This window comes from Panthera leo, chromosome D2, assembly GCF_018350215.1.
Source record: "Panthera leo isolate Ple1 chromosome D2, P.leo_Ple1_pat1.1, whole genome shotgun sequence".
In the NCBI taxonomy this organism is placed as follows: Eukaryota; Metazoa; Chordata; class Mammalia; order Carnivora; family Felidae; genus Panthera; species Panthera leo.
This window is the reverse complement of record NC_056689.1, coordinates 86684158-86708202: the sequence shown is the minus strand read 5'-3', so window position 1 is coordinate 86708202 and position 24045 is coordinate 86684158. Positions and strand designations below refer to the sequence as shown.

The 24045-nt window shown below is 57.7% G+C and overlaps 1 long non-coding RNA gene across 1 annotated transcript; it reads right to left on the bottom strand.

Moving 5' to 3' along the window:
• Positions 1-9913: 9913 nt before the first annotated feature.
• On the bottom strand, positions 9914-11727 carry LOC122202335. The gene is made up of 2 exons (XR_006194601.1): positions 11542-11727; positions 9914-10232 (listed from the first exon to the last, which is right to left on the bottom strand). It is a non-coding gene; the product is annotated as an uncharacterized LOC122202335 (long non-coding RNA).
• Positions 11728-24045: the final 12318 nt, after the last annotated feature.

The window sequence follows — 24045 nt, the reverse complement described above, 5'->3', positions numbered from 1 at the left end:
CCCACCTGCTCTCCAAGGTCTGGGACCAGCCCATTCTTTGTGCAATTAATCACAGTCTCAACTTTTTCATCAGAAACAATGCCCCTTCATGCAGAACCTAATCCCTCAAAATCTGCCCCAAAGTGGATCCCAACTGACCTGGGGATGGGCTGGGATGCTGTGACGGATGCTGTCCCTCCCCAGCCAGCAGGAGGACCCCTGGGAGGGGAACACCGGCCAGCCCTCCTGTCCGTGGGCTTCACTTCACCAAGGAGCTGCCATGAGGCTCCCAAACCCCCGGGAAGGGGTCCTCTGGGTGGGAGGCCGGGAGGGGGTCACTCCTGGGGGACCCGCCACGGGGCAGCTCTGCCTTCTCAGGAACCTGCAAGGCTCCCCAGAGCCTTGCCCTAAGCCTCTTACCTTAAATGAAAGTTAAGCCCAATGTATCATGGACGTAAACGTGAAGCGGAAAACTGTAACACTTTTAGCAAAACACGTAGAAGAAAATGTTTGGTATTGCTGATATTTAGGGCTGGGCAAACTGCTCTCACCCTTGACACGGAAGGGCGTCCCACGAAAGGGTGGTTGACACAGTGGACATCACCCACACGCAGACATCTGCTCCGTGAGAGACTCCGTTGGGGGAGGCACCCATTACAGACGGGGAGAGAACGTTTACAAACCCACACCTGACAGCAGACTAGCACGTGTCAAAGTCAGCGTAAACAACAAAGGAACACACGGTCCAACTATAAAACGAACAAACGCGCAGAGGGGCAGTTCAGCAGAGGGAAACACAGGCAGCAGATGAGCCCAGGAGATGTTCAATGTCGGCAGCCATCGGGAAAGGGAGAATTAAAACCGCCTCACCCTATCAGAAAGGCTGAAATACGAAATGCCTGTGCGGGCGGAGAGCAAAGGAGCCGGACCGTCACGTTTGGCCGTGGGAAGTGATCGGGGACGGCCCCGCTGGAAGACAGGCGGCAGTTTCCTAAGAAATTAAACATGCAATTACTGTGCGACCCAGCACCTGCCCTCCTGGGCATCTATCCGAGAAGAATGAAATCTTTGCTCGCAGGAAAACGCGTTCATGGATGTTTATAACACTTTATCTGTAGGAGCCAAAACGTGGAAACAGGCCTGGTGTTTCTCACCATCTGAGTGTTGGACAAGCCGAGACACCCTGAAGCGTGGGAAGCCGCCGGGCAGCAGACACGAGCTGCGGGGACGACCGTGGTGAGTCTGCAGGGAATCGTGCCCAGTGAGCAAAGCCAGTCCCCAGAGGTTACGCATATGACTCCGTTTACGTAACGTTCATGAAACGGAAAATTGTAGAAACAGGGAAGAGATTAGGAATTTGCAGGGTTGAGGTGGGAGCGCGGTGAGGGCACCCGTCGATGTGTGCGTGAGGGTGAGCAAGGGTGTGCACACCTCTCTGCGTGTGTTTTGTGTGCACGTGTGTGTGGATACGCCATGTGGGGATACGTGCATGAGTCACCTCTGCACGTGCGTGCAGGTGTGTGCAGGCGTGTTCACCTGTGTGCACATGTGTGGTGCCTGTGCCTCCCTGTCCCCCTCACTCACTGCTGGTGCCTGGCCCCAGACGGGTGACTTCCTTACACTCTGGGGCCAAAGTCCCTCTGGACACAAGCATGTCTGCAGCAGCACCGGGATGGGGGAACAGGGGCCCAATTCGGAAAGGGTTCATTTTACCCAGCGTTTCGAGACAGGTCACACGTGCGGCTGCAGCCTGCCCTGCGGGGCCTGGAGGCGCCGTGCCCGCCCGGAGTGAGCACAGGGTGCTGAGTCCCCGCCTGTTCACTGTGCTGCACCCCGGTGGCTGCTGGGACACGGACCGCGAGCTCCTGAACAGAGAGCCCCTCCGTGGGACGAACTTAGAGTATAACCCGGTTAACCAACAATGGAGTCACACACCATCTGCCGGGACCACAGCTGTCGTGTCAGGGAGCAAAGCCCGCGGTAATCGGGCTGCCACGTCACGGGCTGCCACTAATTTAGCTTTATTCACTCTCTCCCCGGACTGCCGGACGAACTATGGCTTACGTTCTAGAAACCGATTTCGTAAGGAAAAGACTGTTCCACCACAGTACGGCTGGGTTGTGTCTTGTGCCTTTCATACATTTAAAAAAAACAATGAAGACAAATCTGTCCCACTTCAGAGCCCAGAACTGTGAATCCCGGTACGTCCAGCCAGCAAACCTCGGCACAGAAAGCCCAATGGGGCAACTTCCGGGCATTCCTGAGACAGACGGAACCTGCCGCTCTCTCTGCGTGCGTCCCGGTCTGGCCTGCGTGGGTCGTGCTCCAACACTGAGGCTTTGCTGCAAACGCGTGACCGGCCCTGCCTGACGGGCCCTCACCCTCGGGGCAGCGGGCAGGGGTCGGAGCAGGAAGGACGTGGCTTTCAGAGACACCTGGGGGGATAAGGCTGTTTAAAATCAGAGAGCGAAACACAAAGTGACAAAGAAATCGCAGGTGGTCTGCTGGACGAGCACGTCGGCCTGTGAGAGTCCTCGTGACCCAGAGACCCCGCATCCTCGCCCACAAGGGCAGGTGCTTTCTGAGAAAAGCAGACGGCAAGTGCTGGGTGGGCTTCGTGAGGACGTCTGTCTCCTGTGGAAGGGACAGAAAGCACACGTCCCCCGGGGCGCCTGGGGGCTCGGTCGGGGAAGCATCCTACTTCCGTTCAGGTCGTGATCTCACGGTTTGTGAGTTCGAGCCCTGCGTCAGGCTTTGTGCTGATGGTGCAGAGCCTGCTTGGGATTCTCTCTCTCTCTCTCTCTCTCTCTCAAAATAAATAAAAAACTTTAAAAAAAAGAAAGCACCAGTCCCCTGCACAGTGAGGGAAAGGCAGGACCTGGCACCCACGGGGTCAGCGGCAGGGCCGTGACCTCACGCGCCGCCTGGGCACCAGCAAGTAGCCGTCGTTCCTCCGAAGGAAGGAAAGGAGCTGGCGCATCCCCTCTGCTGCCCGCGGGCCCTCACAGCCTGGTCTGCAGCATGGCCTGGCCGAGCTGGGCACTGGGCGAGCCAGGCAGCAAAGAAAACCCTGGACTCGGGCCGTGGGCCGGGGTGGCATCCATCCAATGTCTTGGCAACAACAAACTGGAACTGAATTTCCAGTCCTTAAGGTCCTGGAGGTGTCGTGCTTGGTATTCTTTTTACCAACAGTTAGAGGCAGATAACTTCCAGCCGGGCAGGGCTCAGCTGGGCTCTCACACGGTGGGATAGAGAAGGCCTGGAAAAGCCACAGGGGGCCGTTAACAGCCACACGAGCCCACAGAGTAGTGGGCGTCAGGGTCAGGTTGGGGTCAGATGGCAGAGAGCTGTGGGCGTCCGGGCATCCGGGTGCCCTGGGCACAGGGTTGCCCGCACGTCTCCCTCAGGCCTTGGGGGCTGAGTTTATCCCAGAAAACTCAGGAATTTTGACGACGCTCCTGTGCACACATTCATACAAACGGCCCATTAAACAGAAAACGAAGGCCCGCAGGCTGTCCCTCAGGGACCCCGGGACGGTGGCTCTACCCTGACCGGAAATGACTCACAGGAGGCCTGGCCCAGACCCCGGGCGCCCTTCCCCCCCGCCGGCTGTCCCTGCCCTGATCCTGCGCTGCCGGACCGCGTCCCACGGGCCGAATCTTGGGACTGGGGCGTCTCCAGGCCAGTCTCCGTCCTCCGGCTCAGCCGCGGCCCCGGAGTTGGGCGCGGGTGACTCTGGTGCACAGCACGCAGTGTGTAGGCGTGTTGTGGCATCGGAGGCCCTGGGGTAGGCTTCTGTCATAAAGCCTGTCGCTTTTACTTCTTTAAAATCTGACCCCAACGCTCTGGACGACGGGTCTTAGAACCCTCAACGGGCGTGGCGGGAAAACGCACACAGTGCAGAAGCCACACGGCTCCCGTGCTGCTGGTGCTGACACCCAGCGCGGTTTGACCAGGGCGGCTCGGGCGAGCGGGAGCCCCCGCTGAGTACAAGGCCACCGTCACTTCCACACGTCACGTGATGCCCCCACGCTCCGCACTTGTCTCCCCACGGGCACCGCACCTGCTACTTGCCTCATCCCGCACGACCCCCGGGGCGGTGCTGGCTTCGTCCCCGCTTTATAGGCGTGGAAACTGAGGCACGGAGAGCTGGAGATGCCCCCAGGGTTGCTCAGCTAGGCGGCAGAGCGACCTCCGCCTCGGCAGTCTGACTCCACGGCTAACGGTCAGCACCGCCGGGTCTGAGATCGGAAGTGAGATGAAGATTCTTCCCATAATGAGCTTGTAAATGGGGACTAGAACACGGTGAACAAAACTCCCCAAATCTCAGAGGCTTCCGGGGTTGCGCTGCCCACAGACTCCCTCATGGCCGAGGCCGACGGAGCTGAGTGGCAGGTGGGGCTTCCCAGTGTGCCCGGAAGGACGTGTGGCCGCCGTTCACACATGGTTGGCCAAAGCAGGTCAGGGGGCCACAGAGAGGAAGTGTCCGGGACCGCTGGGGGACAGCTGTCTGTCCGTCCGTCCATCTCATCTGTCTTTGTCTGCTCATCCCATCCACACACGCACACGCACACCCAGCAGCACCCATCCGCACACACCCCCCCATCCACAGATGCACATCCCTTCTGTGCACACCACACACACACACACACACACACTCACACGAGTGCACGCACATATGCACACATGCTTCTTATTTCTTCACAGTTGCAGATTAATGGGACCTTAGCCCGTCCGCAGTCTGGCAGTCACCACAGCAATTCACTGTTGACTAGTCAGGACGCCTCTGTGGCGGCATCACTAAACTAAACTAAGAAAGCTGGTCGTTCGCCACACTTAATCGGCATCTTTTTGAGAGGAGTTAAGAAGGCGGAGAGGTAGGGGGACCGGGATGTTCCTCTCAAACGCAGCTGTATCGAGGTCAGAGTACTTAGAACACCCAGGAAATCGATTGGTGGGTAGGCAGAATGATCTCCACAGTTGGAAGGAGACAGCCTGGCAGGATTGAGGCACGTGTATGTGATTTGGGGAGATAAGCTGGCACAGCCACGGAGGGGAGGGAACCCCTTCTTTGCAGAGACAAAAGGGACCAGCAGAGAGAGGGGCTGTGAAAGGGCAGCTTCCAGTTAGCACAAGAGGAAAACCTCTCTGGACTACGGACTGGGGAGCAAGAAATACAGAGACCGCGGGTTCTTTTTGTCATCAGCCTTTGGAGCTGAAACTCAGAGGCTTTGAAAGTGCTGAACTTTCTCCAGAGCAGAGCCGTGGCCCGTGCTTCTGGGGAGGAGGGAGCCGGCCCCAGAGTGCATAGCAAGGGGTAGTGATCTCTGGAGCGCACTGGGAGAGAACTTCCTAGAGTGCTTTGGGAAGAGGGGTTATTGCTTCCCAAGGACAAAAGACCTCCCCCGCCCCTCACCGCCTCCTCGTTGAGCCCGACCCGCGGGAGCGCCAGGATACAGGCGTGTTCCTCACAGCACGTCAGTCCGCGAGCTGCCGACGGTGGGAAGCACCGTCTCCCCGAGAAAGCCACTCGTTCATTGCTCATTACCCTGCAAGGGGTCCGAAAGGAAGGGGGTCAAAAACATCAGGATAGTAGATCTGCTCAAGGAAAACAGGCAATTAAATAAAAGGAAAGCCCTATGAAGTTCTAGTCACTAAATCATGTGCTGCATTTCCATTTTCCTATATGGCGATAAGTGAATAGAGATGTCTGTGGGGCAGACAATTACCTCCTCAGCGTACGTCTTAATAAGCAAGCACACGGGGCTCACCGTGGCCACGCCGACATTATACACATCGGGTTCCCGGGCTGTCATGAGCGTTTCTCCGTTCACCTTTTGTTGAAAGACGCTTATCAACTAGCTGGAGAATCTAGGGCGTCGCACATCTGGAAGCCACGGTCGTTGGGGAAGCAGGGACAAGGACCCTTGGGGACCATGAGTGGGGCAGGTTACCACGTGGTCTTGATCTCATGGGGTCTTGTGAGCAGGTGTCCCTGCAGCGGGAGCTCAGGGAGGGCTTCCCGCGGGAGGCGGTGCCACGGTGGGGCCGGTGAGGGTGGCAGCGCTTTCCGAAGCACAGCCCGAGGGTGTCGGTAGAATCGACGTAATCCCCGCTGTCGTCAGTGAACCACGAACTAGAACAACACGGCGTGTTCTGCGTGGCCCTGGTGCCCTCTGCCCTCCTCGGCTCAGTGTCCCCCACCCCACCGCCCCGGCCACAGGAAGGAGGAATCCGGGCCCAGGACATAAGCCCTCCTCATCCCTCCAGGGACACCCCGGCCCCTGGCATTGGCCTGGCAGTGGCGGGGGCGAGTCCCGATTTGCCAATTTCTGTCACGTAGGAACTTCCACCAAGGCCGATGGCAAGCTGCCAAGGGAAAACGAGATACAAAATTCCCGAAAATTCACAATGCCCCCCGTTACCTGCCCCCCGGTATGAGCCACTGTGAGCTGGTGTGGACTAAGTCCAGTTCACCACCGCTGCCAGACCTCCTGCGTCTCTGCACAGCCCTGCCCTCTCTCCGACACCCACAAAGTGTCCCTGTCCGCGGGGGTCTGGCTCCGCTCCCGGGGTCTGACTCTGTTCCCGGCATCTGACTCTGTTCCCGGCATCTGACTCCACCCCCTGGGCCGGTCCTTCAGCCTGGTCAGTCCCGAGGCCCTGACAAGTTGAAGGGCTGGACAGCTGGCAGGCTGTGACCCCTACCCTTTCGTTCCTCAGAGGCTGACTGGAGCAGGACTTGGAGCCAGGCCTGCTCTGGGAGGGGGCACAGCCCCCGGACCCTGGAGGCAGGTGGCAGAGGCCAGCGGGAGACCCTCGTCCGAGAAGGTGGGCTTGGGAGGGGTCTGGTGGCAGGAAGGCCAGAGCGAGCACCCAGGACAGCGTCCGCGGAGGGCGTACCAGCCCCCGGGAGTAGAGCTCCCCTCCTCTGACCCTCGGCCTGACGTTTAAGGGTTTCGGTAGCATTAAAAAAGAACACCAACGGTTCTTACATAAATGGTGGAGAATTGGATGTAATTGGATAAAGATGCTTTTGAAAATGTGTTTATTCAACCGACGACACAATCTGGGCAGGGTGCCATCCGCTCCGTCTGCCTTGGGGACACAGTGTGGGAGTGGCTGGGCTGGAGAAACGAATCCTCAGCAGCTAGGGGGCGTATACACCCACTCGTCTCAGGAGTGGGGAATGGAGGTGACCGTGGGGCTTTGCTCCCTCCAGGGACCCCGGAGGGGCCCCCCAGCCCTTCCAGCCTCCTCTGCCTTACGTGTGCCTCACTGTGGACACAACAGCCTCTGCCTGGGCCTCGACCGCCTTCTTTTCTTCTCCGCCGCCAGTCCCCCTCTGCCTCTCTCTTGGGGCCACTCGTCACTGGACTTGGGGCCCCCTAATTCCTCAATCACACCTTTAAAGAACCTATTGCCAAGCAAGGTCATTTTCCCAGGGGCCCGGTATGGGTGAGGACTTTTCAGGAGACACCTTTTAACCCACTACTATGTGCCATAAATATATTCTGCCGTCGTAAAAGGAAGAAAACACCAAACGTAGCATGACGCCTCATGGTGAGGACTCCAGTTTCCAGCCTCTAGAAAGCTCCCTCTGGCCTCCTGTCACGTCCACCGGTGATGCAGAATCGACGGGGCGGGTGCCGTCACGGCACACACGGGCCTGCCGGTGGGTCCGAGGAAGCAGCGAGGCCCCTGCAGCTGCCCAGCTTGGTGCCCGTCACTCAGAGCAGCCTGCAGAGCTGCTGCGTGCCGTCCTCTGGCCGCCGGCCGTGACACCCTGCTCTGAGTGAGTGTGATTGATCCCAACAGGGGACGTGCTGTGAAGTCTCAGAAACGCTAGACAGAGAAGTCAGACTCGGGAACAGGCAGCTTTACCGCAGGGCTGTGGAAACTCCTTCCGAACATGAAGCTGACGGAAGGTGTGCGGTAACGAGAGAAAACCTGTCGCTCTGGTTCAGCACACGGCAGCAAGGGGGGGCTGGGACCGGCTCAGCATGGAGCCCCGCACCCGAGGGCAGCGTGGGCCACGGGGTGCGTGGCTGTCCACACTCCCCCCCGCCCCCGGCCCCGGGTCCACTGAACCCATTGTCCCGCAGAGCTGGAAGCCTGCAGGGGGCGGTCCGGGGACAGGGAGGGGAAGGGTGCCCGCAGGAGTGTGGCTGCTAGCCCCATAAATGCCCCCCATGGAGCCCCACCCCTCAGTCCGCAGACCTGCGCCGATCCCAGTGCGGGGCTACCCCAAAGATGCCCCCGGGCCTTTACAAACCCAGCTGGGTTAGCGTTCCACCTCCGCGTCTGGCCACCTGCAAGACCGAAGCCGGACCCTTACCTCGCACCACATGCAAAATTTAATTCAAAACGGATCAAGGCTCTAAATGTAAGACCTAAACCAACCAAGCTCTTATAAGAAAACAGGAAAAAAGCCTCACGACACTGGACCTGGCGATGGTTTCTTGGCTATGATGCCAAAGGCACAGGCAACAAAAGAAAAAATAGATACATTTGACTTCATAAAAAACTTAAATTTGTGCATCAAAACACAGTATCAACAGAGTAAGCGGGCAACCCACACAATGGGAGAAAGTATTTGCAAATCACGACTCTGATGGGACCCTAATATCCAGAATACACAGCAAATTCCTAAACGTCAACAACAACAACAAAAACCTGCTGAGAATATGGGCAAAGAACCTGCATAACCATCTCTCCGAAGAAGATGTGCCCATGGCCCATGAGGCCACGACAAGATGGCCGGCTGCGCCAGTCACCAGGGAAACGCGGATCAAAACCACAGCACGATCCACCTCACATCCATGAGGGTGGCTGCGATCGAGAAAGCTGGAAAATGGCAAGGGTCGGGAGGACGTGGAGAGATTGGCGGGAAGGCGCAGTGGTGCAGTCACCGTGGGAACAGGGTGGGAGTCACTCAAAGGATTAACCGTAGAGATGCCATGTGGCCCAGCAATTGGACTTTGGGGTGTGCACCCACGAGAACCAAAAGCAGGGACTCAGACAGATGTCTGCACCCCTGCGTCCCCTGCCGCATTATTCACACGAGCTGAAACACGGAAGCAAAACGAATGTCCCCTGATAGATTAACGGGTAAGCAAAATGCAGCGTACGTGTGCTATGGAATATTATTCAGCCTTAACAAGGATGGAGGTTTTTCTACGACAAGAATGGACCTCGAGGACATGCTCGGTGAGATAATCCAAGCCCCAAAGGACAAACATCCTATGACCGCACTTAAAGGAGTATTCAGTATGGAGAAGGGTGGGTGCCGGGGCTGAGAGGGGAGAATTGAGGGTATAATGGAGTTATAATTTTACAAGATGAAAGGAGTCTGGAGAAGGACCGTTTGGGGCGGTTGCACAACATTAGGATGTATTTAGTATCACTGAATTGTACCCTTAAAGACTGTTAAGATGGTGAATTTTATGGTATTATTGTATCACAGTATAAAAAAGTTGGGAAAAAATCCAAACGTGTAGTAAGACACTTGAAATGTGTTTTCAATAAATGATATACGCATTTTTAAAAAGGACATGTAGTGGGGCACCTGGGTGGCTCAGTCGGTTAAGCGTCCGACTCCGGCTCAGGTCATGATCTCACGGTTCACGAGTTCGAGCCCCCGTCGGGCTCTGTGCTGACAGCTCGGAGCCTGGAGCCTGTTTCGGATTCTGTGTCTCCCCCTCTCTGTCCCTCCCCTGCTCACATGCTGTCTCTTTCTCTTTCTCAAAAATAAATAAACATTGAAGAAAGGAAGAAAGAAAGAAAGAAAGAAAGAAAGAAAGAAAGAAAGAAAGGATGTGTAGAGAAAAAATAACATGATACACATAAATCCCACCTGTCAGTAATTATATAAAATGCAAATGGGTTAAACCCACAGTCAAAAGGCAGAGGTCAGTGAAATGGATTTTTTTTCCAGCATGAAACCACATCTATTTATTAACTCATTTTCCTTAGGTCAGAAGTCTAGCAAAGTCCAATGGGGTTCTCTGTTAAATGGACTGAGTTTTCCGAAGAGTCTGGGAAAAATCCACTTCTAAGCACATTCTTGTCGTTGCAAACTTTCAGTTCCTTGCAGCTATTTGACTGAATTCCCTTTTCCCTTGATGGTTGCAACCGAGGGGGCACTTTCAGTTTCTAGAAGCCCCCTTGTCACATGGACTTTTTCATCTTCAAGCCCACAATGGCACTTTGAATCTTTCTCATGCTTTGAATCTCTGACTTCCTCCTGTGACCTAAGCAGAAAAAGCTTACTGCTTTTATTTTTTAAAACATTTTAATATATTTTATTTATTTATTAAAAAATTATTTACTGTTTAATTGACATCCAAGTTAGTTAGCATATGGTGCAACATTGATTTCAGGAGTAGATTCCTTAATGCCCCTTACCTGAAACGGATTTAAAAAAATTTTTTTTAACGTTTATTCATTTCTCAGAGACAGAGAGACAGAGCATGAGTGGGAGAGGGGCAGAGAGAAAGAGAGAGAGAGGGAGACACAGAATCTGAAACAGGCTTCAGGCTCTGAGCTGTCAGCACAGAGCCCGATGTGGGGCTTGAACTCATGGACCGCGAGATCATGACCCGAGCCGAAGTCCGACGCTCAACCAACTGAGCCACCCAGGTGCCCCCGAAATGGATTTTTTAAAGTGATCCAACTGTCTGAGGTCTACAGGTTCAGACACAGATAGATTGAAAGCCAATGCACGGAAAACAGATACCCTGCAAACAGTAGCCTGGACCGGCTGTACTAACATGAGAGGGAGTAGATCCTAAGACAAAAGCTGTTCCTCGAGACAAAATAGGACATTGTAAATGTAACAGTTACGAACGAGCAGACACCCGACAACCTATCTCTAAATACACAGAGCAAAAACTGACAGACTTAGAGGGGGAGATAAATGTTCAGTCTAAGAGCGGGCGTGTTCGGTACCCCACTGTCCACACTGTCTAGAACGGCCGGGCGGACATCGGTCAGGGAAGCGCAGGGGGAACAGCCCGGGGAGCCACCGGGGAACACGCCCCAAGAGCCCACGTTCTTCCCACGTGCCCCCCGGGCGAGCTCGGGAATTCTCCAGATTAGGTCATAACGTTGGGCCAAAACCAGTGTCAATGAAGTTAAGAAGGCCTGAACGCATACAGCGTGCTGAGACCTGACGGAAATTGAGCTGGTAACAGAGCAAATGTGAGAAATTCAGACCGTGTGGAGGTTTAAGAGAACACTCCTGATGAGCAGCAGGGTCCGCAGGGAGGCCCGAGGGAGCCCCACCGACATCACAGGGCCCTTGAGACGCGGTGAAAGCGGGGCTTAGGGGGCGGGGCGATTCTGCCCGTGAGCACACGTCTGAACAAGGAGAGACCTCCCAGGGCAGCACTTTCATCCTGCACCTTAGAAGCAGAAGCAGAAGGCGGGCAGGGACAGAGCCGAGGGCACAGAGCACGGAGTGGGGATCAGAACGAGCCGGGAAATCAGCAAATCCCAAAAGAGGCTCTTTGAGGACGGGGCTCAGATGGCTGGCAGGCGGTCTTGCGGCCAGGAACACACCAGGAACGGGGGCCCGCTGAGAATGACGTCATCTGGGTGGAAGCGGACACATCCTCCGAAAGACACAACGGCTGAAACTGACTCAGAGGAGAGAGATCGGAATAGAACCGTCACACACAAAGAGATGGGACTGATAACCGCGCAAACCTCCGCCGACCGGGGCCCAGGCCCCGGCGGCTTCCGGGGAATTCCACCCAGCGCGTGAAGCGGAGTCAATACCGGAACAGAGAGACGGCAAACCAGCCCCGATACGGCACGTTTGGCAGCGTCATCCGACCGATACTCGGAAGGCCCCGCGATGCGGCGGAGGGCGCGCTCCTTCCGCGGACACGCGCGGTGACGTTGAGACGCAGCCGACTTTGGGCGGGAGGGTTCCCCGGACGTCCAAACTGTGCAAGCGTGTTCTCCAGCTGCGACGGCATAAAACTAGAATTAGGAACATGAGGAGCTTGGGAAAATCCGCACCTATTTGGGCCCCACGTGACCTGTGAGTCAAAGAAGAAATCGGGAAGGCGATTAGGAAACATTTGGAACCGGATGCAACATTTCAGAATTTGTGGGAGGCTACGGCAGTGGCACCTGGGGTGCGTGTATCTCAGTAAATGCTTCCGTCGGAAATGAGCTCAGCTTCCTCTGTAAGAAACTTTAAAAAAAGAGGACATTTAACCCAGAGTAAACACAAAAAGGTAAATTATGAAGATCAGAGCAGAAATCAATGAACTAGAAAACAGGAAAACAACAAAGAAATCAATCACTTAAAAATTATCAATAAAATTGATAAACCTCCAGCTACATTGATCAGGAAGTGGGGGGGGGGGGCAAAAAATACTAATGTCAGGAATGAGAAAATAATTTAAAATAAAGGAAAGTAGGGGCGCCTGGGTGGCTCAGTCGGTTGAGCGTCCGACTTTGGCTCAGGTCATGATCTCACAGTTCATGGGTTTGAGCCCTGAATCAGGCTCTGTGCTGACAGCTCAGAGCCTGGAGCTGCTTCAGATTCTGTGTCTCCCTCTCTCTCTGCCCCTCCCCGCTCATGCTCTGTCTCTGTCAAAAATAAATAAACATTAAAAAAAATTTAAAAAAATAAAAGAAAGGAAAACATTGGAAAGTCAGAGTTCATACAGTAAGATGTTACTCTTGGAAAGTCACGGTGAGGTGGAGGAAAAGGTGAGTGACCGTGAGAGGTACGTTTGTAACACACGTGTCAGAGTGTGTGAACACTCTTGGCTCAGTGGTAAGATGATGCACAACCCAGTAAAAGTGGCAGAAATGGTTTCAACAGACACTTCCTTTAGCAAAGAACATGTACAAATAGCCAATAAGGAATTGACGGGGACATGTAAATTAAAAACGCTCTACGGGGCGCCTGGCAGGCTCAGTCGGGGACCCCTGATTTCAGGGGACCCCTGATCTCGGGGCATGTATTCGAGCCCCATGTTCCACGTAGAGACTACTTTAAAAAGAAACCCGGTACCTGGGGCACGTGGGTGGCGTGGTCGATTGAGCGTCTGACTCCTGATCTCAGCTCAGGTCACGGTTTCGCGGTTTGCGAGTTCGAGCCCCGCATCAGGCTCTGCCCTGATGGTGTGGAGCCTGCTTGGGATTCTGTCTCTCCTTCTCTCTGACCCTCTCCTGCTTGTGATCTCTCTTTCTCTCTCTCTACCGAAATAAATAAACTTAAAAAATATTTTTTTTTTTTTAATTTTTTTTTCAACGTTTTTTATTTATTTTTGGGACAGAGAGAGACAGAGCATGAACGGGGGAGGGGCAGAGAGAGAGGGAGACACAGAATGGGAAACAGGCTCCAGGCTCCGAGCCATCAGCCCAGAGCCTGACGCGGGGCTCGAACTCATGGACCGCGAGATCGTGACCTGGCTGAAGTCGGACGCTTAACCGACTGCGCCACCCAGGCGCCCCAATATTTTTTTAATAATAAAAAAAAGAAACCCAGTGTGTACTCAATAGCAAATCAACAGTAAAACCCTGACCGTCCTTACGAGCAGCTGGTCAGGATGTGGGGGATCTGGAACTCTCGTTCTCGGCTGCTGGGAACGTGCTCTGGGGAGCCCTTGGCAGTTTCCCGAACGCGGCCGCGCAATCCACCTGTCCCACCGCCAGGTGTTTCCCCGAGCAACGAGAACGCGTTCCCCTGCGGACTTGAACCAGAAGATTTATAGCAGCTTTTCGTCACGGTGAAAACTGGAAATAGCCCAGCTGCCCCCGCAGGCGAGGGTTAGGGTTAGGGTTGTGGCGTGTCCGCACGCCGAGTGGCACTGACGGGAGCTACGCCTGCTCGCTCTTGGGCGGGTGAGTCACCGAGACCCCCTCGTGCGGTGCAGGCCCGTGACGTCCCGTGTAGGCAAGACGGAGCCGCAGGCCGGAGCAGACCAGGGGCTGCCCGGGGCTCAGGGTGGGGCCGAAGTTCCTCGCGGGGCGTGGACGAGCGGGTGGGGTTTATAGCCACTGTGTCCCGATTGCGGTGCTGATCCAGGGGGCGCTCGTGCCCAGACCCGTCACACCTCACCCTCCCAGTGCGTGTGGGTCACCCTGTGTATGTCGTTCGGCGACAGAGCCGCTGCCCACAGATGAGTATCCGCTGTGAACCGGCCCCTGATGGCGGAAGCCACTTGCCTCCACCACCCACACGGTCTCTCTTCTCCCCGGGAAGAGAGAAAGGAATGGAACGTGCCGTCACGCCCGCTCGGACTGAATGGGTGTCCCCCAAATTCATATGTTGCAGCCCTAACCTGGCCTGCTGGGGCTTGAGGTGGGCGTTCCACAGTGACTGGGGTCGCATGGGTCACGAGGATGGCCCGTGACGCATCCGCGTCCCCGCGAGGAGACACCCAGGAGGGCTCCTCTCTGCACAAACGCGAGGGGCCGAGCAAGCACCGGGGGGAGGGGGAGGCCTGAGAGCCAGCGGCACAGGCCTCAGAGAAAGGCCTCCTGTGGGCACCTTGACCTCGGACGTCCAGGCTCCAGCACTGGGAGAAATTGTCTGCCGTTGGAGAGCTGCCCGGGCAGCAAGAACACCCCAGCTTCTCTGCCAGGAAAGGTGCCGCCCGGGACAGAGATGGTCAGGGACACCGACGTGCACCTGGACGGAGAGCGTCTGTGTAGGGACGGCAGTGGGACCAGAACGTTGGGCAGGGAAGTCCTCACGGGCCGGGCTGCTGCGCCCTCCGGGAGGTGAGCACAGGAAAAGCCCCGGCAGCTACGGAAGAGACCGTGTGGGCGGCACCTTCTCTGCGGTTGTTTTCATTCAGACCCTCCAGCTGAGCCCCGGGGAGCAGACCCTGGGCCTCCTGGGGTCTCCCGCGACAGCCGGCTGTCAAGACGACAGCCCCCCCAAGATGAGCTGCTTTCATTTTTATACCCAAAGTGTCCCAGAGGACACTTCGTTATCTGGAGGGTCTCCCCGAATTGTGTTCAACTCAGCGATGACGTGCGTTGAGATTTTTAATTTAAAAAACCACCGAAGTCATTTGTTTTATGAATACAACCCCCCTTGAGCCCGAGATGTATTTAAATGAAGAAGCTGCCTGCCAGATCCACCTCACAATTCGGCACCACTAAGAAAGTTTCAAACGGTGTGAATTTTCACATCGAGCGACAGTTAATAAACGGCTGCTCGGCCCTGAGTTTGCTAATGCTTGTTTTAAATAGAAGATGATGTAGGGATGTCAACCTGCGCACCGCGTATAAATGCCTGAGAGCTGCCGTCCACGAAACTGCCACCTGAGCCGGCAGGCCCACGGGGTTCACGCCCCAGGAGCCCAAGACTAGTATTCAAGCCAGACCTTGCCTACGACGCTCACCGCGGCGTTATTCACGACGACCAGACGCGGGAACAGGCCGCTGTCCACCGGCAGATGGCAATGGACAAACACAGTGTGGTCCATGCAGACGCGGGAACAGCCCGTGGCCACGAACAGGATCGAGGTGTGGACACCCGCTGCCACGTGGAAGGACCCTGAACACGCGATGCTCGGTGAGAGTCCAGACCAAAGGCCCAGTGTTGCTTGATTCCACTGAGACAAACTCCACCCCTCGGGGGCTCTGCTTCCCCAGACGCGGCGCTGGAGGGCAAGGGGGGCCTGTCTTGGGGTCTGCTCCTGCCCACCTGCATGGCCGGGGCCTCCTGGCCGCACACCCAGGGGCTCTAGTGGGGTCCCGTGGAAGCACCCCCCCCCCCACACCTGCCCCAGGGCCGCCCCCTGGGTCCAAGGGGAGGGAGTGTGGAGTCAGTGCTGGAGCCAGGAGGTCACAGGAGGTGTGGCCTGCCCCACAGGCAAGTGCCTCGAGGCCCACGCTCTGACCATCAAGGCACCGCCTGTGTGTCCCGAAGAAGCTAAGGCCGAGAACCCAGGGTCAGCAGGAACTGGTGCCCTGGGGACAGACTCTCAGCCTGGTGTCACCTCACAGGGGGAACCTCCTTCCCAAATGTGAGGGGTATACTGAGTCCTGACTCACATCCCAGCTGCGGCCCAGGAGGCTCCCTGGCCTGAAGCCTGGATCCCAGCCCTGGACCCCAGGCCCCGGACCCCTGCCCCAGACCCCAGTGCCAGACCCCAGACCCAGATCTCAGCCCTGGACTCTAGTCCCAGAAGCCAGCCTCGGACCCCAGCCCTGGACCTCAGCCCCAGACCCCAGCCCTGGACCTCAGTCCCGGACCCCAGCCCCAGACCCCTGTCTTGGACCCTAGTTCTGGACCCCAGCCCCAGACCCCAGCCCTGGACCTCAGTCCCGGACCCCAGCCCCAGACCCCAGCCCCTGCCCCACTAGCTGGGGGGCCTTGGTCTCTGTGGCCCCCACCTCCCTGTGTCCCCACTCTGATGACAGAGCTGCTTCCGGGAAGAGCCACAGAGAGGAACCCCGTGGTCTTGGCGGGTGCCTGATGGGCTGCCACCCCGCCTCCCAAATTACAGCTTGACCCAAGGCCTCCACAGCACGAAGCCTTGTTTTCAAATATTGAAGAGACGCAGTTAGGACCAACGCTAGCCATCGTCTTCTGGAATATTTATCCTCACTCTGGCCACCAGCCAGAGACACGGTGGCCAAAGAGCAGTGACCACCAGCACCCGCTAGCCCAGCTCCCGAGGAAGCTGGACCTTCTGCAACTGTCCTCTCAAGTCTCCGAGAACACCACCCCGCGGGCAGCCCCCAGGACCCTGAGGGCCTCACCCTCACCCAGACCGAGTAGAATCCGAAGGGCCTGATGCCCTCCGGGGGCCCCACTGTCGACGGTGGCAGAGATGCCCTGGTGGGGCCGGAGTGCAGGGAGGCCAGCAGCCAGGCTGTGACCCGGACGGGGCCAGACCAGGCCCAGGCCCTGAGCATTTTCACCACCAGGGTCTGGGCGCCACACTCGCGGACAGAAACAGCTCTCACGCAGGATGGGTCTGCAGGCAGGATCAGGGAGCCACGGAGAGACAGCTGCTCTCCCGGGCGTCTCAGCCCTGCACGTCACCCCAGCGCCAGGGGCGGCTGAGCCGGTGCCCGTGGGGAGGCCGGGCTGAGCAGGCAGGGGTGAGACCCCGCTCCAGGACGGGCCTGGCCCAAGGCCACCTGGGGACAGTTTTACTGGCACCCATTGGCGTTCATTTTGCCACTGGCTGTGGCACGGGCCTCAGGACCCAGGAAGCTGAAGCACTTACCATCTGACCCTGCACAGAGATTTGCAGTCCCCTGGGTTGGGAGGGAGGAGACACAGCAGGGGCAAGGGTGCCTCTGAAATCAAACCCGGCCCCAAGTCCTCGTGCGTCTGGCCGTGAGTCCCTCCCCGGTCCTGGTCCTCGCCGGCGGCCTCAAAGGACACATCTGCTTTTGCTCACAGGGTGCAGCCCCGGGGTCCACTCACGGCTTCGTTCCAGGCTGGTGACAAAGGACAGTGCCCTCCCACCTCCCAGGTTTGTGAGTTCACGGCTCGGCACGCCCGGGCCCTGCAGCCCCTGCCACGGCCCCCACCTGCGGGCTCCATGGCCATAAATACGGCAAATGGGGCGAAGGCACCTGCTTCTCCCCTCACCCTCCAAGCAGCCGCAATAAAACCCCTCAGAACAGCAACGCTCTCTTGAGAATTAAGAAAGAACATCCCTTATCAGTCCACAGTGGTTTAAATGAGACGTTTCAGTTTTCATAGCGAAGGGCTTCAAGCAGGTGGAGCGTAATCTGGAAAGCTACATGGGGACACAGCTCTGTAAAGGCAGCATCGCCAAGCACAGAACGACAGGCTCGAGCAGACAGACGGCCCACGGGCCCCGTGGCCCCACCACACGGGCCCCTTCCCCGCGGGAATGTCTCACTTCCCTGAAGCTGTGCCGTGTGGGGGTGGCCGTGCGACGTTCAGGGCTGAAACCGGCAGTTCTCCCCAGCAAACCTGTAGGTGGGTCAGCCCGCTCAACCTGTCACCGTGTCCCCTGCGTGTGAATTCCAGCACGATCCAACCCTCTGTGGAGACACGTGCTCGTGCACAGGCCGTGCGGGAGCCAGGTGCTCTGCCGGGGAGCCTGGGGCGGCGGAGAAGAGCCCCAAACGCGCACTCGAGGCCCTGGCTGCTCCTTAGCATGCAGCTTGTCCACCTGGCCTTTGGATAGAACGCTCCCGTCACCTCCCCTCTGGGCTCTGCCCCCTCACGCGGAGTCTCATCCTCCAGGGCTGCCCAGGCACTGCTGGTGACCGTCCCTGTGTTCTTGGTGCCTCAGCCTCCATGCTGCCAGTCTAGCCGGCACGGACCTGGGTTCAGCCACTGGGAAAGCATCACCCAGGAGTAAGCGCTCGTGAATCTCCTTTCGAGAACAGACCGGACATGGAAACGTGCAAGGGGAACCCAGAGACTCAAGGTCATGATCTGCACACAGGCCTCAGTCTGCTGCCCACTCCCCTTTCCGGCCAGCACACCCTACCCCACCTTTACAAGGGTAAGGGGAGCAGCGCCCCGAACCCTGAGTGTCGAGGTCGGCACTTACTGAGGCCACATGTCATTGTCACGAGACTCAGAGTCTCTGTAACTCACTAGGGCCTCACGGCTACTGAATGAAAGGATCCCCGGGGTTGACTCACGATTGTTTGCATTGGCTTTGGAGCAGAACTTCAGACCCACCTCTGGTCAGCCTTTAGAGAGACAGCCACAACATCACGCCAACCGGACGTGGGAGTGTGCCAAGCACTACTAACACAACCGGGCATGTGAGAGTTCTCAGGAAGGGTCTGCCACCACTCCCATTGCCTCTGTCATCCCTACCATTACGATTACCTCCGTCATGGTCATCACCACAACCAAGATCACCACCATGACTGTCACCATCATCACCACCATGATCCACACCACCAACCGTCAATAGTTGGTGGTTTCCTAGGTTATATGACCCAAAGGATACTTCTGGGACCTGGACGATGCAGAGGTTAAGAATTTATTGGAACACAAATGATTCTTTTATGAGGGAGAATGAAAAGACATTCAGCTCAGCTTCTGGAGTCATGTGGCTTCTGCAAACCTGCCCCAGCACACCTGCCATTGGGTTTCAGAGGGAGATCAGCACGAGGCACAGACGGGAGCTCCTTTTAATCAAATCATCCCAAAGCCTGAACAGCAAAGTGCACTTTGAACCAGTAGTTCCCACATTTTCTCTCTTTTTTTTCTTTTTCAGCAGAATATCCTTGATTTTCCTGAACAAAGTCTCAGATGGAACCCAGAACACAAAACTCACAGCAGAGAATCCCGGTCGACTGGGGCTCAGAGGCTCCTGGGCAGCATACCCTCCTGTGCCCCAAAGCCCTCCTGTCCTGTCCCTCGGCGCGCAAGCCCCTGGGCACGTCAGTGATGTCATACCAGAGCGAATGTGAACCCGTGGGGGCCAGAGAGAGCCTCACCCCACAGGGAAAGAGCGCCTCGATGACGCTTAGGGCCAGTTCTTCCAGCAGGGAGACTCAGAAGGAATCCCAGCGTCAGCCCTTCTCCTGAAGAGTTTATTGGTCATGACGGACCGCCCGTGGCGGAGACGCCGTGGGAGTCGACAGCGTCTACACCAGCCTTCACTCCCGGGACACGGCGTCCTCCCGCCCACGAGGAGAAGCCACACCATCAGAGGAAGCCCAGACAGATGCCCGAGGACAGGGGGTTTTGAGATGAGTACTGGTCCCATCCGTGGTCCTCAAACTCTTGCCAAATGAAGTCAGGTGTTGACAGTAAGAATTACATTTCCTCCGTTTATTTCCACCGAGTTTCCAGACAAAAATACCAGCTTCTTTTCCGGAGGCCCTTGTGCTGTTTGCCGTCAGGAGAGGAGGCTCCCCGGACAGAGACCGGGCGGTGGGCAGCCCGAGCCTCCCTGGGCAGCCTTGAGGCTGCGGGTGCCCCAGATGTTCCGCCCACCCGCCCGGTTCTGACCCTGGGGGCGGGGGTCCTTCCTGAAGCCCCCAGCACGAAGCTTCCGGGCCTCTCCACGGGGACAAGACAAGGACATTGGTGCGTAAGAGCTCCAGCTGGCAGGAGCCGCTACAGAGAACTGCCACACCGTGTTGCGGGCTTCCCAAATCGGCTTGAAACATCGCCCTGCTTCCGCATTTACTCCCCGGGCCACTGGCGGCGTTACGTGTGTCCTCCCACCTGTCCCCGTTGGCACGCGGGCCGTCTGCTCCCACGCGGCGATCAGGAGCGGAACGGGAACGTGGGGCCCTGTGGGATTTGCACCAGATGACTCCTTAGCGAGACGGCACCAGCTTCTCTGTCTCCTCCCCCGCCCTGCCTTCCCCTCCCCTCCCCTGACCTCCCTGGCCCTCCTCTCCCCTCCCTGCCTTCCCCTGGTCTCCCCCACCCTTCCCTCCCCTCCCCTCCCCTGCCCTCCCTGGCCCTCCCCTTCCCTCCCTTCCCCTCTCCCACCCTCCCCTGCCCTCCCCTTGTCCCTCCCACCCTTCCCTCCCCTCCCCTCCCCTCCCCTGACCTCCCTGGCCCTCCCCTTCCCTCCCTTCCCCTCTCCCACCCTCCCCTGCCCTCCCCTTGCAGCCACTGAGAATCCAGCTGTGTGCAGAGAACCGACCCCCAGGAGCAGCAGACCCCGAGCCCTGTGAGGGGCAGGCAGAAGATTCGCCCCTTGCCACTGATGGTTTTACCTGTGCCGCCCTCAGCAGACACCCTTACAGCTCGTGGATGCTGGGCCCCCCGGGGGCCTGCTGAATTCGCCCGCTCCCGCCTGCACCGTGTGTGGAGTCTGGGCCCCCGGGCCCACTGCAGCCTCGCTCCCCAGGAATGCTGATCGTCTAGACCTCAGTTCCCCTTGTTGGGACGCTGGGGCCCGCACCGCAGAGGGCCCTCGCGGGAGCACCTGTCCTCAGATGACATTCCTTGTTGTTTATTCCTATCAGCTTCCACAACCTCTGGAGAACTTTTTGCGGTCAGTTTTGAAGTGTTTGAGGTCTTAACAAAAGAAGCAACGTGAAAGTGCCCCCCCAGCATTCGGGGCTCCAGGATGGCACCTGGGAGCACTTCCCTGTGGTGCAGAAGCGATCGGAAGACGGGGCCTAGTGTGGCCCCCAGAAGGAGCTGAGAGGCAGGTTCAAGCCCAGGACAAACGGAGGTCACGCCCTCAGAAGTGAGAAGGACACACTTACCCTGGGGGCGGGGGGGGGGGGGGGGGGGAAGAAACCCGAGGTTGCCCTGGACCCAGACGCACCAGACTCAGCACAGTGTGAGCCCAAGAGGCTTCCCGGGGTACCACAGACCCGTGCGTCTCAGGAGGGCGGATTCTGAGTAAGGAAGAAACCAGCTGCTTCAGGGAGAACGCCAGCCTCCCGCCCGCCGCCCACCTGCCCCCAGTGACGGAGAGGCTGGTCCCGGCCCCTCCCACAGCTGTGGCTCCCCGGCCAGCCAGCGGGGACCCTCCCAAGGGCCCCCACCAGGACCAGCCGCAGGACACAGGAGGCGATGGCCTGCTGTCCAGTTCAGGGGACCCTCCTGAGCCCCCAGCCCCGACCGCCCGGCGGCAGGAGGCAGTGGCCTGCTGTCCAGGCGTCAGGACTCATCACAATCTGCGTGTTGACAGAGGAAAGTGCATGTTGAGATTTTGAGGTCACTAAGAGGGGCAGCCGGTCTATTTTTAACGAAATCACGCGTACCTTTCATAGACGAGAAAGAGGCTCACTTTTTTCCTGCTCTACAGTATCTGTCACTAATGGTCACGTCTGCTTCAAAAATCTAAGAAAAAGCTTCAGTAAAACTCAGTAATAAAACTCTGGTACATTATGTATTTATGCCTTTCTGAGTTGGAATTCTTTTCCAAAGCTGACAGGTTGGGGTTTTTACTATCTATATGGAAACCTTTTCCAAGACGTCTTCATAACAGGAAAAGGCCAGACCCCGTAGGCAGGGGACAGATGGCCCTGAGCTCCGCGGGGTGCTCCCTGCCCCCAAGAAAAGCAGCCGGAGGGGCAGAAAGGCTCCCGCAGCCGCACCCCCTGAGCCAGACCCCTTCCGAAGCTTTCTCCCCATCGGCCGGTTCGAGCTGGTCTCCTGGCACCTGGAGTCACCAACGCTGGTCGTGAAAAGGACAGCAGGGATCTCAGAAAGGGGGTAGCACCAATGGGGAGTGAGGAACCAGGGCCTCCACCCACGGCCTCGGGAGGTATGCGACCATCCCGGGGAACAGGGCACCAGCACAGGCCCAGTGGGGTCCCCTCAGCTTGGCCACTGTGAGAATCAAGGCCCCACCCCAAGAGCAGGGTGGACAGTCAGAAAGTAGCCCCCACATAACCACACCCTGGGCCTGGCCGAGAAGGGATGGGGGTGCGTGGGGGGGGGGGGGTCTCACCTCACCGAACGCAAGTCAGAGCAGGGCCAGGGCGGAGACCGCAGGGGCTCAAACGTCCACACCCCAGCACAGGGGCGTCCCCATGGAGGACAGCCCAGACGGGGTCTGAGGCACGAGGAGGTTCACCCTCTCCAGGCTGGCCCAGCGCCCCACCCCGCCCGAGTGTCCAGGCTGCACGGGGCCAGACGCTTGAGACAGGGCGCGGGGTGAGAGCCCGGCTCCGTGTGGGGGCGGGAGGGGAGCCGTCCTGAGAGGAGTCGGCGCACGCTGGGCCCCCGGGGGGTTATCAGGGCGCGGGAGGGGCTGCGAGGAAGGAGGGACGGTCGTGCCGTGTCCCCGGTGTCGCCTGAAGACACACTTCCTCGGGCACGACCCCAGGTGGGTTATAGGCCCACGATCCGGGGGCAAGTGGACGGAGGCTGGGAGGGTTAGCCCATCTCGCCGCTCTGAGCGGTCGCCGCTTTTCTTAGCCGAGGACGGGCCCCCCCAAAGGGACTGGGCGACGTCACACCAAGGGAAGGGGCTGGTGAGCCCCCCACACACACACCCCACAAGTAACGGTCACCACCGCTCACCTGGGCTGTGACTACCAACGACCCAAAGCCGATCCCGTGAACCCCACGCACCCACTTAAACCAGGCTTGCCCCGCCTCTCTTGACTCCAACAAAACCACGAAAAACGTGTCCAAACATGCTGCATGTGTTTCCATCAACGACACCTTCACACTTGCCCGTAGTAATAATCCACTTGCTGCTAAGAAAGGTAATAAAGTTTCAAATATTCTTGTCCAGCTGTGGAATTGGGAGCCTTTTTCTCCCACAAACCCCACCTGCCTAACCGGGACAGCTGGCAGGCCCAGCTGCAGCCCCCAGGGCAGGATCCAGAACCTTCCAGACACACAGATCCCAGCGTCCACGGTGACCACACGCACGGTGTCCTCCACGCTGGAAGAACCTGACATCCCTGAAACACTTCGTTCATTTCTGGTTTCTAATTAATTTTTTTTGGCTTTTTAAAATTTAATTCCGTCTCTCTTGTTGAATCAAAATAAACAGCGGGAGCTGCTAAGGGAATGGCCTTTCCCGGAATGTGTCCCTTGTCGGCAGGAGAGCACAGTCACTCGAAGGACCGTGGGGCCATTTCCACCCGCCCCGCTCTGGACGTGTGGCTCGAAGGCGTTTTGGTTCGTTATAAATAAGAGGGGTGTGCATTTTTTTCAGTAAAGGGTCAAATATTGCTCGTCGGAAGGTAGGCTTCGGGGGCGATGGTCCCCCCAGGCCTGCGGACCCGACGTGCATCCCTGTGAAAAACTCCCAGGATATACACGAAGCCCGAGCAGTTCAGAGACGTGGTGCGCAGGGAGTCTGACAAATCCCGATTTCGCGCCTGCGGTTGGCTCCTTCATAGCCCGTGCGACGCCCCTCCAGAGGAGCGGCCGCGGCCTCAGGCCGAGTGCACCTCCGCCCGCGTGCCCTCACTCACCTCTGCGAGGACACGAGCGACCTCACGCCTGTTGGCGGCCAGCGGGGGAGCGTCCAGCTGCTTTCCCACACCCTCCGTGGAGGTGCCCGACCCCAGTCCCAGCGCCCGACCTTTCCAGAAGTGAGATGCCAGGGATCCATTCTGCACGAGGAACGTCTCATTTCCTGGTAGATCTTCAAACCACTAGGAAACACAGTTCGCAGCACCCCCTCTCTG